The sequence below is a fragment of the Meleagris gallopavo genome, chromosome 12 (assembly GCF_000146605.3).
Source record: "Meleagris gallopavo isolate NT-WF06-2002-E0010 breed Aviagen turkey brand Nicholas breeding stock chromosome 12, Turkey_5.1, whole genome shotgun sequence".
Taxonomy (NCBI): domain Eukaryota; kingdom Metazoa; phylum Chordata; class Aves; order Galliformes; family Phasianidae; genus Meleagris; species Meleagris gallopavo.
Window position 1 is genome coordinate 8,879,543 of NC_015022.2, and position 18,389 is coordinate 8,897,931.

Below are 18,389 nucleotides of genomic sequence, written 5' to 3' on the forward strand. Positions count from 1 at the left end.
AACTTTGTAATGAAATTTATGAAACCTAATGAGCAGATTTTTATTGTGCTGTAATACTATGTTGAATCTGTTCCCCCTTCTTCATTTTTCTTTGCCTACAGCTACAAATAAATTTGACATGCCATATTATCATGTTGCCCTAGTTCACCGTACATTTATAATATTACCTAAAACCAGGACCTTTATGGGAAATTGCTGCCAAAAGTGTTTTGCATCATGACTTTCTGTCATATGAGAATGTTATACAAAAGACACCCAATCATTTGAAAAATAAGTTGAAAAATAAGTATTTATTTCTATTGCTATTGCAGCTGTGAATCTTCAACTAGCCAAGACTGCCAAGTCAACTTCTTTCTTCTAAAACTCACCGTAACTTTGTGAATAGTTACAAACAGGTAGTGCTAATTTTAACTGACAAATGACTGTTTTTCTTCAAAGTTATCTATGTTGACTGTGCAAATTTAGTCCTCAGTTACACTCCAGTAATCCTACTGTTGTCAAACTGATTGCAAAAGCGCAACTGGGAAAAAGGAAAGAGTTCTATTTTATTGATATGTCTGTAAGCCTGACTGCATATCCCAAACTATTTATTTAGAATTTACACAAGGGTGGAAGTAATGTAATGATCCAGATAATTTCCTTTCCAAAAATGAAGTGACCCACTAAGTCTGAATCCTCTTGAACAATTGGAAATTCTGCCCAAGTCTTTGCTGTTGGAAGAGTGGGAGAGTTCCTGTCTGTAGCAGCCTTTAGTACCTCGGTGTGTTGCACATTATTGTCATTGCAAGCTATCTGCTTAAACCACGGCTCGTGTGCTTATAGACTCATAGAAATAAACTACAAAAAGTAAGACTGATTGCTAATCAGTGAACTATTGTAGTTTAGTTAACATGTGTTGTGTTATAGCATTGGGATCATTTCAGTCTTTCAAATGGCAGGCAGTGTTTTTCAGAATGATGTTTCTTTGAGCTTGTTTTGTACCCCAAGAGTTGTAATGAAGCAGAGTTATAACATCATATTAATGTTTATGGGTGTAAATGGCAAGAAAACTGTATAGATGTAGACAGTATACCCAATGAGAGATGAACAGCTCTATCACTCTTCTTGTACATGCTACACTGGTACCTCTAACTCAGGCCCTTTGGCTCTAGTGCCTTGTATGTGTTATAATATTTTGTAATACTCAGCAGTATTCAATGTCCAGCTGGAAACTGAGGATTCCCTGCTTGCCTGAAGACATGTACACTGAAATAGACCTTAAAGTTAATCTCACTGTATGACTGAAGAACTAAATACTGATCTTTTTGAGAGTTCTTTCTCTCAGACTTTCCAAGAATCCCAAACAGGGGATGAGATGATTTGTTTTAGTGAGAAAGTACTGTGTTCTGTGTCTCATAGTTCAATTAGCTGTGGGATTTTTATGTTATTATGCTTGATTAGGAGTCCACAAAACAGGTGGAGGTGGTTGAACTTCTCTCAGTTCCAAAATATATGGAAAATAATTACACAGAAGAAAATGTCAACTTTTTTGTTAATGCTTTTCCTCCATTCATTTTGCTTCATTATGAAAATTATGAAGTTCTTCTTTTGCAAGTTTGAAAGTTTTAAAAAATATATTCCACAATTCCTTAGTTCTTCTGTCTTTCTTTTAAACAACTCTTAAAATGAACGTTTTTCTTCCTGTCATGATTTAAGTTTTTCTGCCTAAGGCATGAGAACACAGAATTTAATAGTGACTGTAAATGGTAACATAGATTGTCTTGGCTTCAGAAGCTCCTTTCAGCTGCTCTTGTGAGAGAAAATCTTTGGTACACAAAGATTGTGTAGTGAAATCCTAGACCCACTGAAGGCTCCTGTGGATTCAGTTACACTTACTGGGAACCGAATTTCACACCTTTTTTATGATGAAAATGCCCGAAACTGCACCTGTGAAGGTCTTCTTTATAACTTTTTGAAAATCTTAACTATTCAGCAAGGCAGCATCCAAGTTGTAGAGAAGCTATTAAGCATCACCAATCCTGTTAGCATCACTGTGATGAACACAAGTGCAGTAGGAGTCGTCCGACAACAGGCAGCGGGGTAAAGCCTTGTCTTCCTAAGCAATTCTACCCACACAGTGTAGAGCAATCTTTTCATCCTTGTTTTGTGAGTGGAATGGTACCTTTGTCTTCAGAATCATGTCAACTGTCACTGCCTGAAACATCACGCTGGGCCTTGTCATGCCCGTTTATATGAGGCTGATTGTGTAGTACTAATCTACAGGCTTTGAAACTGCTTCACTTGCTAAATCCAGCTGAAGACTGAAAAGTGCTCCATAAATCCCTAGAATGCTTTAACTTTGAAGAATTCTTTTGCAAGCGAAACAAACAGGATTAGTACATGTGGCCTCCCATCAGGGATCTCCTTTTCACTGACAGAGCACCTTTGTCAATTTTTCCTCCTATTGACACCATTTGATTTGAAAGGTAAGGAGGTCAATACGTTTATATTACCATCTTTTTAGCTTGACCCTAATAAAATATCTGTTGAATCTCTGTATTACAAGATTTTGATTCTGAGGTTTCTGATTTAGCTCTAAAGTTTGTTCTGGGCAACATTTTCTGATAGAAATGTATGTTGAGATCAGTGGAAGGCTTTCTAATTGATTTCAGTGGCTCTTTTCAGATTATAGTAATTTTTTTTGTTTTTTCTTCCTTTCTTTTTTTTTTCCACTTGGGATTCCAGCCCCTGCAATAAATGTATTCTACTATTTAATTAAAAAAAAAAAAAAAGAAATAATTACAGATAAACCAGATCTCACACAAGCATTGTTATTAAGGGTTTTGAGATTGTTTGGCTCTCATAAGTATTTTAAATGACTATTCTTAAAATGAAACAGGCTGCTAAGGCTAAGCAATCTATGGTCCTAATGCAAGTACTTTCACCTGTGTGCACAAATGTCCCTGTTTGTAATAGCAATGGAGAACTATCTTGTATGCTGAAGATGATCTGCAAAGCTAAGAGTGGGGTTTGGCTGCCAAGGAAAATGCCTGGATAGTTACAGTGCCTGGAAATTTAGCTCTTTACATTCGGAAGTGTTTTAAGTCCATCAAAAAGAATTCTGTATCCAAAGATGAAAACCTGAATGACTAAATGGCACAAAAGCCCTGCTCAGCCTCTTCAATGCCTTGGGAACCTTGGCACAATCTGAAAGGCAGTTTGCCCATTTTGGTTGAGCTGAGCACCTCCTGCAGCCATTCTGGAAGGGCACACAAGGTGTTCTTGTACTTGACTGTTCCAGATGAGGAGCTGTGCAGAGCACTAGCACGCAAGGGCATCATTGAGTTTAGCAAGTGATAGCCACTGGCATAGAAATCTTTCTCTGCTATGGCTGCTCCCAGTTTCTGTTTATCATTTGAGCAGCTGAGAGTATTGCTCTACGAAGTGTGAGATTATTCCTTAGGCCTTCTGCAGGGTGAGGAAGATGAAAGCCACATTGTCAATGGAAATCCAACCAGCATCTACACTGCTGGCTGCCTTCACCCCTCAGACAGGATCTGGGCCACTGTACAAAATGTTTTCTTAAGTTTCGGCAGAGAGACAATTGTAGAGGACTTGATGAAGTGGATACACCTGGGCAGAACGCTAACTGTGCTGACAAAAGCTTAAGTCTAGAAAAAAGCGTAGCAATGATACTTCTCTGCAGAGCTGCTTAATGCAGATGAAGCAATGCACTCACGACTCACAGAGTGTGAGCTCAGATAGTCCTTGCTGGTACCTTGATATACGGAGTAGATATTCAGAGAGAGGCAGGGCTTCAGAAACAATTTTCTGCTCAGCATTCCCTATTCATTCATTTAGGTGTCTTGCCCTTTGGTCTTCTGTCTCCTGTGAATTCCCTTTGTAATTAGGATTAGTGAGTTGTGTTACCAGGGCTGAGCTGTGTCTGAGTCTTAGTCTACTTTCCTTCTGCATGGTCTCTAGCACAAAGTGCTTTGTAAATAACAGCAAATGCTTTGGCTTGTAACATTTTTCTTATTATGTTTAGCACAGAGGAAAAGCATATTTGACAGCTCTGCAGAGTCAATTTTGAGATAAAATAGATGCTTACATTACTATAGTTTAAAAAGTTAATGGTATACAGCTGTAAACTGACTACTCGGATAAAGACATGACAGATTTTAAGTGGTTTTAAGCCTCTCTAATACAAACTACTAATGACTAATGCTAAAAGAAAATATTTCAAGCTTTTCTTTTTCTTTCTTTCTCCAAGAGAAAACCTTGAAAAGATGGCAAATGTGCATTAATTAATTTTTCCATCACTTTATAGATAGGCAGCAAAACATACAGAACAGAGCCTTTCTCTCTGGCTGATTACCCAAATGTATTTTGAGTTACCAACCACATTTAAGAGGTTGCTGGATCTTCTTTGTACGGCGACAAAATGCTGAAACAGAAAAAGCATTGAGCAGAATATGCAATGACTTTGTCACAGTTATGGGCATCTAACACAAGGTTTTCCGTCACAAACCTTTATCCTGCAGAAGTTTCAGTTCAGTGTGTTGATCAGTGCATTGCCCCAGGAAATTGCCTTGCTGACCAAAAAGTGTCAGTGTGTGCTCCCCCTGCACTTACCCAGCATAACCTTTTCAGTACAACTTCTAGTTTGAATTTATAGGAGCTTGCAAAATTGTAGAAGAGCAATTGAAACATCCCACCGGTACACCTTGACTCCTTTGAGATGCTGCATCTGTAGTAAGCAAAAATACTCTTCGTTACAAGTGAAATTCAGCACTTATGTGTGTAGAATTGTAACCTTTGCCTCTTTGTTTAATTCTCTCCCTTGGGAAGCAAGTGCCTTTTAAAGATTGGAAGATGTAAGCTCAGTCATGGCAACATTTAGTTTTCCTTTCAACATGCTGTATATAAAATCTGTCAGTATGTGATAATTTTCTTGGTACTATAGACACAGGACAAAATCCTGTTCTGGCACTCTCACTTAGAAGAAGTCACATCAGAAGAAAATTTAGATTTATCTCTATGTCATCTCCTTTGCAAGACCTGTAACCACTTTATAAAGCTGGTGGACTGTCATTTGCTTCTATACCAGGAAATATCTCTTCTTCAAGAATGTGAATGGTGAATTTGTGCTTTTTTTTTGCAGATGCCCCACCCTGTGTCATTTTGAATTTGAATTTTGAAGATACTGAGAACCAACAGCAACTCTTATAAACTTCGTCAACAGCTGGGAGGATCCATCTTATGGGTGAGCACTCAATTGAGTTACTATACATTAATTCTAATGATTAAAGACTGAACACTTAAGTCACTTGCTCTCTGGGCATTTACCTGACGTGCTAGGTTGGTTGTTCAGTGCCCAGAAAAGTCACTGCTATGACTTCCCTATATGGCTATAGGGAAGTGTTCTTAGTGGCAGACAGCATTGTCTACGAAAAGATCCTCTTTCCCTCTGTCTCCCTGTTGACCATCTCAGACTAATGCCTAACACTAATAAAAGGGAAAGGAAGAGAAGAACAAAGTGTGGCTCTCCTAATCACCATGTGGTAGAGCAAAGCAACACGTGACCATAATTCAATCCAGTGCTCACTCCCTGCTTAAAAAAGTACAAAGCAGTTGTACTTTTATTCAGAAATTGATCTGGTAGATCTGGCTTATTCTGCTGTGGAGCAGAATGGAAGTTCATTAGAGAAATTGCAACGCTAAGACTTTTTCACCTTAGAGCGAGCTTTTGGATTTTGTTAATCAGGTACATTAGTCATTTACACTGATGATAAACATTTGACAAGTAATCAGCTCTGGGAGGAGTATGATTTACTGTTGCAATCTGTGTTTGTTCTATTAATAACAATAATAATGTTTGGCACTGGTGTAAGCAAAGGATAGAACAGATTTTCCAAGCTTTGCCTGACTGAATATGGTTTTCCATATCCTACTGAGAAGGGTTTGCAAGGGCCAGGCCTGTTGGGATCAAAAGGACATGAAAGAACAAGAGCAGAGACTTGATGCAAGCTTGTCATTGTGTATAAGGATGGATTACTGGTTTTCTTAGGATTTCTCCTAATTTATTTCTCTCAGATGGATTTAATTTGAGACTTGGATCTTTTCAATGTAGCACTGTGAAAGGATTTAATTTTTGAAGTGAAATTTGAGTGGAATTCTGTGTAAACCATGTTGAAAATCATCTTCAACTCCTTCTCTCACAGAAGGTGTTTGTGTTCCTTCAAAAGTAAAGGAGATCTGTTTTCATTAAAGGAATGAAAACTTGCAAGCTTAAAACATTAATACATTTTGCAAGGATTAGTCATGTCCTGGATCTGTACATGATTTCATTGCAAAACTGTCTTTGTTCCATATGTAAGACAATTTGCAGTGAAAACAATTCCTGCTGGGTCCATTTCTGCACTTCTGGGTAGCTGTTACTTTTTATGTAGCGGTATACAAAGAACCAGTACAGCTTCCTTTCTAACAAAGCTATGCTGGAAATCCAGTCAATATTAAGAGCTATCTGACTGACAGCAGAGCAGTTAAACAAAGGTGAATCACTCACATACACGAGAGCCCTTATCTAGAGCACAGGAACAGGTGTTCACCAACTTGTGTATCAGAGCAGTGTTTCTTCTTTATGGCTGATTGCTTAAACGGTGCGACTGAGCCCTGTGTAGTCTGGTCAGTGGAACGTGATAGGTCTCAGAGAGCTGCAAAGGTTACATGCTATTTGGATGATTTTATTCAGCTTGACACCTGCCTTTTCAAAACTGCAGCTTAGCCCTTTTCTGAAATCTTTTTGATAGCTGCGTCATCTCAAAGAACTATTGCCAAAATTTTATTCATGTATTTACTACTCTATTGAAGAACTGTTTTCCTTTCAGGTATACCAGTTTGGAATGAAAATATTACTTTTGTAATGCACTTGAGTGTTTTTCATTTTGTGTGGATATAAAGTTTGGGCTCTCTTTTAATCCTTTCTATCAGAACGAACATTTGTTATATATTTGATTGATAGATTTTATTATTATGGCTACTCCTATTTTATACAGCAGATTTTCTTAGTGAGAGTAGTATCTACCTCTGCCCTCGATCAGCCTACTTTGTTTATTATTCTTTATTGTGGTATTTTTTCCATTGCTTTTCGTAAAAATAAGCTTGCTAAAGAATAAGGAGCTTCTCATGTCTTTAAACCCCTGGTGTTCTGTACTGCTGCTTTATAGAGTGCATAATCATGCACACTGAAACTTTGCTGCCTGAAAGTGTTAAGAAATGAAAATCATAGAGAGCTTCCATCTTATGAGATGGCTTCTTTTTTTTTTTTTTTCTTTTTCTTAATTTGCAAAACTCTTTATTTGAAAAAAAAAATCTCATTGAGTAAGTCATGGTGATTTACTTGCATGCTGCAGGCTGATTTAAGATGCTTATTCGATCAGTCTGCTTCTAATGACACTAGAAATACTGTAATGGATGGAACATTCCTGGCCTGTTCTAAATTGGATTAGATGGTTTACTAATGTAATACTGGCAAGCCAAATCAGCTTGTGATGCCATGGGGATTAATCTATAGGGAATATTTGATCTCTAATGCCCATGTGCTAGTTGAAGTGCAGCCATATCTTTTGATTTAATAAACCTTTTTTATATTTCCCAACGGTATGTGTGTGTTTGAGCAGGATGAGCTAATTGGTAAAATTACGCCTTTTAAATGAAACTTCATAACGTGCTGCTAAATGGAAGAATACTAAGTACTTCAGTCTGAAAAGATTTAGCTGTTGTATACATGATTTCTCTTTGATAGATTAAACGCTGAGAACAACAAAGATTTGGTGTTCTCTGTTGAAAGACCAAACTAATTATGCTGATACAACTTGTAAGATGCTCGTTCGTTACTGAACTGAGGAGTCATAAAAGGTACACGTTACTGTAAGTCCAATATATTAGGTCTGGTTTTACTCTGGTTGTATTAAAATTAACCCTCTATATCTAGACATTTACAAATTTATAATCAAAGAAATGTTTGGGAAGTAGGTTGAGAAACAAGGAAAAATATCACAGTGCCATGCTTTGGGTGTCAGTTATTAGCACTGCACGGTTTCTGCAGATGTGCCTAACCTGAGGTGGCAGATGGCTTCTTGCAGGTAGCACAGAGGCACAGGAGAAGGAATAATGGGAACTGCAGAGTTACAAAGCTAAAGCTTCCTCTCTGTTTAGGTGTGTGTGTCTTACTGTACTTGTACTCTCAGGTAGCTTTTACTGAACTGAATGTAAAATATCCACATTATGCCAAGTAATTTTGCTGTTAAATAGGTCATATTATACCAAATGAAATACGCTGTAATTTTGTGATTGGTTTTGATAACATCAGAAGAAGTCTTCTGATTAAATAAATACATTAGGGTGTGAGTGTGTGTGTATGGTGTATATGTGCCCCCCATACTCTGAAAAAACTCTGGGGGTCTGAGGGTATAATGGACTCAATTCCGATAATTATGCATAATGTAAAGAGACCTAAAATAAGCAGTCTTTCCTCTTCACTTTTCCCACTGGCTTTCCTGATTCTGTGGCCTGTATTTCAGCCTTCTGTATAAAGGATAGAAATGTCAAACCACAATATTCTTTACTTTCTACTCAAAATATGTAATTTTTCCCACCAAATTATACACGCCACTGGCCTAAGGCAGATGCATCTTTCCCCCTCTCAGATCTATGACGGATCCTAAATTGAATATCCTCACTAATACCTGGGTTTGACACATTTATTATCTTGCATAACACAGCTGGGATTACAGGATTTCCAGTGTTTCAACCACACAGAAGCATTTGTTTCTAACCTTGGCCATTCAGAAAATATCAGATCATAAAACAATGACAGGCTGGTATACAAGAAAATGATTTTAGATCTGTTTCATGCTTTAAAGAATTTGTTATCATAAATATTTCTGTCTTTCCAAGGTCTTTTCACAGTAAGTAAATCTCTTTTAAAAATGCTTTGAAAAACAGCATCATAAAAACAATGAGATCACTAAAATTTTGTCCAAAAATCTTTTCCAAGAAGGAACATAAACAGAAAGCATGAGAGTCAGATATTCTGGATGACTTATGCAGTCTCTATATTGCCAACTATCAAAATGTCAGTACAAACATCAGTGTATCATTCTGCATCAAAGCATGACTCTTCAGCTACTGTTTCTTTTTCTTAATTAGAGTGGGCTTTCAGGTATTTTGTTTCAAATGGTAATCTATCAAATATATCAAAGCGAATCAGTCTGTGCTTAGCTTCCCAGCTGTTTCAGGTGGCAGAAGATGTTTGATCTTTTGACTGCCACTGAAGCACTGAAAGTTGTCACATCTCTCATTAGAACAGTTATCTTCAGCGGATATCTTTAAAACAGAATATTTTTTAACTGGTACACATCAAGGATTGTGCATCAGATTTTCTTAGATTTCTCTGAAAGTCTTATCTCACTGTAACATTAGGTTTCTTATTTTGTCTTGGTATGTAGGTGAGAATCTTCTACATGATAGTCTGGGTGTATGAGGAGATAAAACATTACAAAGCCCCTTGTAGAGTCTATTTCCTTTGCCTAGTTTGGTCAATTGAGACTTTTTTCGGTGGAGAACCTTTTGACAGACATGGACAGCTGCCCATTGACTTATTCTAGTAGCTATAAAACTTTTTCAGTAATGGTAGGACACTTGTGGTAGTAAATCAAATTTGGAAGAACCAGAACACATTACTTGATACACAGCTGACATGAAGGGACGCCTTTTCCAATATAATTGCTTGAATTCTGCACAAATGTTTCTATTAATGAGGAGACACTGAGTTTTGCAGTAGTTTGTGCGTGGACACATGCTGTCTGTTCTGTCTAGAGGAAGTACATCCGAGATGCTGATGTGCTGGAAATTTGACACTGATGGATATATATCATATCTGACACGTGAGTGTTGCTGTTATGCTGTAAATTTTAGCCGCAGTGAAGTTGGTCAATTTAGAAGAGAATTACAGTTAAGAATAAGGTATTAGTTAACACTTACAAAGCACGGCAGATGCAGCTGTGAAATATATTTGAGTTAACTACTGAATAATGAACAATAACCCAAGTATTAGCTATAAAGCAATGTTGCACATCAAATTATCAAAGCATACTTTTGCCTGTTGGCATACATCTCTGAGTGCAGACATTCCTGACATTTGGACAGAGCAGTGACTACACAACATTTGTGTCATGCCTATATACCATCTCAGCAGTCTGTCTAGCTCTAGATACTTAAAAGCCCCTGGAAGAAGTTCATAAACTTATCCATTTAATTATTTATCCTATGAACAGTATTGATAAATGCATGATTAATACATTTATTCAGCTTGTCATGTGGCCATTTGCAAGAAGTCACCACTTGGAACTGAAAATAGCAAGGAGAAATGTTACAGTTCCAGTGCCACTACATCAAGACCTTGTGCTGTGACTTCAGTGACTTGGACACTTTGATCTGTGTCTAGGAACTCCAACAAGTTGTTATTTTGAGGGCATGTTTTACAACAGCTTTAACTTCTGAGCATCTGGGATATCTCAAGCTAAAAATGAAAGATCACTGTGTTTTGGACAGTGATAGAGACTTCCTACATTTCTGACTTAAAGTAATAATAAAAGCAGTAAAAAAAATATGTAGCCTTTACACAGCTAAACATATGCAGGAGATATTTACTTGGAATTTGAGATTCATATCCCTGTGTACTGTCCAATAGTAGTTCAAACTTCTGAGACACTTTAAAGACCCTGCCATAAATTCATCCCTGCCATTTTCCACAGCTGTGTAGAGCCATGAGCAACACTTTGAAACCCCTGCCTGGGGGTGTGTGCATATCAGCTGTCTGAAACCTCTACTAACTTTTCTCACTGTCCAAGCCTTATAACTGCTTCCAGAGATACCTGATTTTACTGATGAAGAGCTGTAATAAGCAGTTCCAGTAAACATTTCCAGAAATATTCTGATGGCTTTCAGAGCCACATAAAGGTATAGTCATTGAAGAGCTAAAACCAAGCAATACTTCACCGTTGCTGAACTGACAGCAAGAGAAGCATAGCACTCCTGGAAATGTTACAACGCACGTTGCCAAGCACGCCCTGTCTTGTGCATGAGAAAAAGAAAAACTACAGGATGATGATGATGACTTAGAGCACCACAAGAGTAATGTTCTGGTTTTGCATTCCACCAGTTTGTACTCCTTGACTTTCAGAAGCGACCATTTCATAAAAGTTGTATTTGCTTTCTTTTGATTTACAATTATTGAAATTTTAATAAGGATTGTGCAGTGACTCCAGACATCACATATTGTCAGTGAGAAATTATAACTTTATTGCCGCACACACTGACAGCCAACTCATAAAAATGAATGACATTCTATATCATAACATCTCGTAGGCTGTTCAGCATGTTAATAGCTCACTTCATCTTTCTTTAGCATAATGAGGCAGACAGTGTACCAATATTCAACGTGAAAATGAAGATTAAGAAAATTTGAATTGAAGCAAGAAAGTAGCATTTAGCAGAGGTTCAGGCAACATTCAGATAAAAAGTTTCAATTAAAGTACTGTTTGGGAGTCTTTTATCACTGGAGCAAAGCTTTGTTACCAAAGACCAACGCTTATTACAAAAAAATGTCTGTTTCCAGCTGTACTTAGCTTTTGAAATACTACTTCTGAAAAGATCTAAAGTCTTTCTCTTATCCCATAGGATAATACCTTTCTCTGTAGACACGACTGTATGAGGTTAGACTGAGTTATAATAAATTATTTTTTTCTTTGTCATTCAAAGTAAAAATGGAGGAAAGGGAGCAGACATTTTTAGGGCAAATTCTGAGAATGCTTTTCTTTGTTATTCTAAAAACAAACACAAGTATTTAGTTGCAAACTTACAAGATATTGCCATATAAAACACTGATTACAATGTATGAGTGTATCTGAAGTAGAATATTAGAAAAGGATATTCGTAGATCTGCTTCAGCTCCAGGAGATGCAGTTACAACAGCAGCAGAATTTATGATACAGAATTAGTGCTTAAAGATATAAAGAAATGTAAAGCAAAGCCTCGTGGCTGATTTTCAATCAGATTGCATTACAGATTGTTTATTACTTGTGTTGATAGTTCCCCATGTATCTATCTGAATACAGACACAACTGTCCAGTTACTATCCCAAGTCTGGGACAAATAATTAATAAGTGACTCATTAGTTACTAATAGACCTGGTTAAGACATCACTGCAGACTCACTGCAGACTCAATGCCGTCAAGTATGAATGTATCTCTCCATTTTATGAACCTGAATCAATCAACTGAAACTACTTGCAGTAGTAAAATTATCCAGCAAAATTCTTCGGCTAAAGTTGCTGCTGGCTTTAATTTTGGTAATGACCATCTACTAACTCTCACTTTTGCTCTGTAAAGATTCATTCTTTGGTTCCAAAAGTATCAAAATTAAAGAAATACAAAGTTTTGTAAAGTTCCTAAAACAAAATACTTCTCCTTTTTCAAGTATATGTATGCTTTTGAAATGTTTGGCAGATCTGTTTTATCTAGTGCAACGCCTGAGCCAAATGCAGCTCTCTTGATATGGAAATAGGTATTGCATCAGCTGGAAGGGTGTGCATCCCAGCACCTGGGTAAGAACGATAGGTTGATATCCCTTTCTGGAACCAGACAGCACAATTTGATCCTTTGTCACTGGAAGGGTCTTTCCAGTGAATTCTCTGCATGAAAAATGCCAGATCAGTACATTTATTACATCTCAGAAATACTTATGACTAAGCAGCTTACGTTGGGGTCAACATTCAGCAGTGATAAGGGTTGTTTGGTCTCCAGGGCATCAGTCCCAGCAAGACTATCTGCCCCAGAGAGCCCTCTGCTATTGGAAGTGGCCACAGATTCAGAAGAAAGTGATTTATTTTCAAATTCCTTTGATAAGAGAATAGCTTGATCATCAGGCTTCTTTTTTACTTTTATTTAAACCAAGAGGTAATTTCTGCTGAGCACCCCCATGACGTCTGACACCTGCAATGTTGTCGACTGAGGAACATGAAATAACAGTAACATCTTGGAAGCATTGCTAAAGACACATCCAAGTTCAGCCAATTTAATTGAATTTTCTGTACTTGTTCCAAGTACAAAGAAATTAGCACCGTATGTTCCAGATAAAAAAGACATTCCTGGTGATCTATGCTCTCCATGGAGATCTGTCTGCCTGTATTTAATGGTCTTCTGTTTGTCTGAACTACTTTGGCCACTGCATTTTTTCACCCTTTTGCTTTTAAACTGTTCTTCCTTCAGCATACTTTTTAGCTCATGCCATTTGGGTTTTCTGTTACCAACCAACCGTTCACTCTGGTTTGTTACCTAATGGCCAAAGCTGACTCTTGATTTGATTCTTACTCATAAAGACTTTTCACTATGGGTGATTTTGAAATTTATGCTGATGTGTTGGAACATCCAACATGAATGTTTAATGGTTTGTTGAATCTCACATTATGTTAATTTTCCTTCTTGCACAATGTACGCCTTACACTGGTATTGGGTATGTTACTTAATCCTCATCTCAGTGATATGCTGTTCTTTCTTCTTTTTCATTCAGTTAATCCTCATAGCAGCCTGACTGAAGGTTTCTCTCCCTTTCCTTGCTCTTCCTATGGTATTTAGCAGCTGCCCAGGGCTCAGTGCTGCTTTAAGTTCTGCAACCTTGCTGCTGACACACAGGATTTTTAGAATCGATGACCCCACATAAAGACAGCTCTGAGAAAGCTGATGCCCCCTCCCTCTCTCCCTTCCAGTTGTGTTCTTTGGGTCTTATCCTTCCCCCAGCTACATGGGGCTCCTCCTTGCAGTTCCTTCCCATAATTAATTTGGTTGAATGCACTGTCAAGCACACAGTGCTTGTAGATATTTATTGCTTTTTATTGCCATAAAAATAAGATTCTCATCTCTGCATTTCTGCGAACAAAAAAGATTGGACTGCTTCACTCTCTTTTGGTGGTTTGCCTCAAGCATGCTGTATCAGTTTTGAAGGCTAATCATCCTTCTGTTGAACATTTCTTTTCACTCAAGGTCAGCTCTGAACTCACTAGAATACACTGCAATTACTTTTAGAATTAAGAAAGCTTGGACAGTCTGACCAAACGTAGTGAGTTTTAATCCAATCTATACCATTCCTTTTATTCCACTGGCAGTTGAGAAGGTGGTAGTGAAATAGCTTTTGCAGCAGCTTCGTATATTTGATTTTATCAGTAAGTCTTAGTTCCTAGATCTGATTGCTCATTGGAAAAACTCAGAAGTAATTCCATGAAGCTGGAGAGTTTAATTTATCCCTATGTCGTAAGTGAGTTCAGCGTAGGACTAGAGGTCTGATGCAGATAATTATTACTCTAAAGGTTATCCAGCTTTGTCTTGAATTTAGGATGTACTGCTGCAGTGAAGAGTAACCAGAATGCAGACAGTGTCTGGCAATATCATGGACACCAACAAATTTATTGAAGGAAATACAGAGCTAGCCATATTCATCACTTCTCTCGCTGGCAATACGACAGTGCTGTATACATCAGGGGGTGACAGGGAGGGATTGTCTCCTAGGTTGATGAAATCGCCTCTCAGGCTTGCAGTACAAATAGCAAAAGTTGTTTGTGTAAATCTAATGCACGTGGGAGGGCTCCAAGTGCCATTTTATTTCATTTGAGGATGATTGCCTTGAATTTATGAGTGTTTAACAATGTAAATCTAGGGCAATTTGGGTACAATTGCATGGTTTGCCTCACTTTGCATCAATCTGTAGAGTTCAAGCTTCTCAGCTAGTGATGTGTGAACAAACAATCTAACTGATGTCTCTATTTTCCTGTTTACAAACTTCATTATTTCCACGATGCAGTTATCTGTGATCTTTTCCTCTTCACTTGGGATTTAGAACTGGTTTATCAAATTTTATTTTTCTATATTATGTTACTATTTAGCTAATGCCATTTGTCTGAGAAATTATCTTTGCAACTGCTGAATGCCATTTGTGGTCCCTTTTTATTTTGCTTTTCTTTCCCCCAGGTAACATTATTCATATGCATTGTTTGTAGTGTCATTGGCATGCAGGAAATACTCAGATATACTTTGAGTCTTGACTGACCTTATAAAGCAGTTGATATTTTATATAATTATCTGAGGGATACTTTGAAAAAAGAGGCTTCATATCCCTTTAAGCCATTTAAGCTGTTACTGAATTTCTGATTGCCAAAAGAGCATTTGGGGTGCAGATTTCAGCATTTATTTTTTTTTAAATATATATATTTAATATAGACCTAATTCCTGAAGTTATCCTCAGGTGATATGAGCTTTTAATTTGATCTTGTGTGTTGGTGCTCTGATGTGTAATCACCTTATTTATAGTTTTTGTGTCATCTTTTCTGGAAGAAAATTTTTCTGCCTACCTATCTATCTATCTGTCTATCTACCTATCATGTCCTAAGGAAATGCCTGAGCTCTTGTAAAGTACATGTAGTGTGTTCATGATTAGTTGAGAGCTTTTAGTGCTATACTGTTTCCAGGTTGTTTTCTTTGATTCAGCTTCTCAGAGGAATGGAGATTGGCAACGAATAGAAGAAATTAAACAAGCTTTTTATTGACAAAGCTTTTCAAGCACAAAACTTGCTCTCAACAGTTCTGCTCAGCATACAGAGGCAGAGAATAAATGCCCTCTGCAAACTTTGAAAAATCATATTAAAAACTGTAGAAAATCATATGCATCATTAGTAGGATTCTTCTGTAACACCAGCTTTGAGAACATGCATGATGCAATGGGAAGGAAGCAGTTGTGTAATCTGAGATCAGGCTATAGAGGGTCCTGGGATTCAAATCTCCAGCACTGAAGCTTCCAAGAATTTGTCAGCAGTAGTTTAGGTCTAATTCATCTTGCCTCCCAGAAGCAGTTGGATTAGATGACCTCAGAAAGTCATTTCGGGCACCATCTTCTGTATTGCCGTGGTTGTGTTCATCAAAGTATGTAACTGACTTTCAGGATTAGTAAGGATTATCATTACGTTTCCTATCAGTTAGTGATACCATAGTTTTATGTTAGGGGAGCACTTTTCCATCAAAAATTGTAACAATATTTTTATGAGCTCTGATATTCCATTTCTGCCTTTGAGCTCAGAGAATGATTTTTCATGGAAGAGCATATAAGAATATCTCAAATTAATCAGCTCCTTACATTTTAATTATTTTTAGTGATCTGCCAGGTAATTACATTCATGCTTGAAGTGTGTATATAAGGACAGTGAATGATTTATACCAGTAGGAGTAATAGCACTGAGACATTAGCAAGAGTAATGCATGATGCAATGGGTCACTTGCTTATTTTAACTTTCTCTCACACACACATATATAAAGAAAAAAGTCTACTATAGCCATCTTAGCAACTTTCTTTCAACTGTAATCCTGCCTCTTTCTATACATTCAAGGATATATTACTCACTCTTATTTTAGACATTTATCTTAATATTGTGCTGTTATTCTCAAAAACATTGGGTAAAAATTGAATTGTGCACTTTATCATTGCCTTGTTTCTTTCCTTCTTTGTTCTGTGAGCTCAAAGCTCTATTCTCATTTAAAAAAAAAATTAAATTAAAAAGCCATTTAAATACAAAGAAAAGTGTATCTTATATGTGTGTATGTACTTACACGTTAATAAAAAAATGGGAAAAAAACATAGATACATAGAATAGACACGACATTTGGCCTGGGTAAGTGCTGATCAGATATGTTTTTGCTTTATTAAAGCGTATTGGTATAGTTGCAAAATCAGTAGTAGATGTCTCAACAGAACGTATTGCCTGGAAGAACTTCAGCCTAATTTTCCTGATTTTAAAACAACTGGAATGGAACTGAGACCAACTCAATGAATGTCCTTGTCTGCTCATGTTTGTTTCCTCATGTGTAAAACAGAAATAATAACATTTCCCTCCCCAATATGGTGTTGCAAATCTCAATTAACATGCTTTCATTGCCTCTGCAATAACGTTTTGTTCTGTTGGTCTAAATCCAATGTAAAAGCTATACTTGGGCAACAGCAGAATTGGACTCCATGGTATTATTAGAGTTCTAATAATCATAACTCAAATCATAGTTAATTTCACTTAGGGATTTAAATCTACAAAGTAAGAGATATGAAGGCACTGTTGTCCACAGACTGAGAGGAGACAATGGGAGAACTGTGAGATTAAAAGTGCAAAATCTATCATGTTGATGAAATGATGAGAGCTTGAAACTAGGTAATGATAGTCTTCAAATTCTTTGATAGGTAGACTAAAAGAAAATAAAATAAAAAGCTAAATTAAAATAATAAAAATGATAAAATGATAAAATAAAAAGCTTCTGTGCACCAATGCAAAGGAATCTTATGCTGCCCTTCTGTCAAAGAGAGACAAGATGCTATCTTAAGTCTGCAGATAGGAGAGTGTAAGTCTAGTGGTGTAAAATATGTGCTCTTGATTTCTTGCACATATTCAATGTTTCTTCCATATATTTCTGCAGCTAGATAGATTTACATCACTATTATCTGAATGAGACATGCTCTACAAACCAGAACACAGTAGATGTTAAATATTGACTTTTCAATTGGAAAGGTGCATTTATTACCCAACTGGAATAATTTTATCTTAAACATATGCATGAAAACAGAATCTAAATGCTATAGAATTCTTCTACTAAAGGTTTATGGGCTCAGTAATGCTTCTGACTGCCTTTTGTTACTTCCACTGCTGTCAATTATCTGATTTTAGATACTCTCTTCCCATTGTGGCTTAAATAATGTTGTAATCTAATTTAAAATTGTTGTGCACAATAAACAGTTGTGAAAATCATCGTTACAGGTTTTCTACAGATGGCATCACATTTTCTAATTTTCTGATACCAAATGGAGTCATCAAATAAATACTAAAATCTGCCTTGAAAATATTTTTTCTCCCTCTATTTACAACATTTTAGGTTGTGTGGAACTTTCGTTACCTCAGTTACGAAAGTACTGATCATTTTTCCTTCATCTTTTTTAAACCAAGTTTTCACATGGGACACTTTCAGAACTTGTTAGGTTAGTTCTTTATCAAGTTCCTACTTAGCATAGCCAACAGAATTCTAAAGGCCATTGTTATGACTCCTCACATCCTGAGCTGTCTCAGGCCCGAACTAGGACAAACCAGGCAGACTTCAACTGTAGCACCAGGACCAGACTGCTACCCTGCACTGGGCCCTATCATATCCTACATCTGTTGCCTCTTGTCATTCCCATTACATATCCATTCAGAGATAAATTCAATTATCTCAGCTTTGCTACCAGTCTCTGTGTTGTGGTGCATATGGGACACCACCAAGACTAAG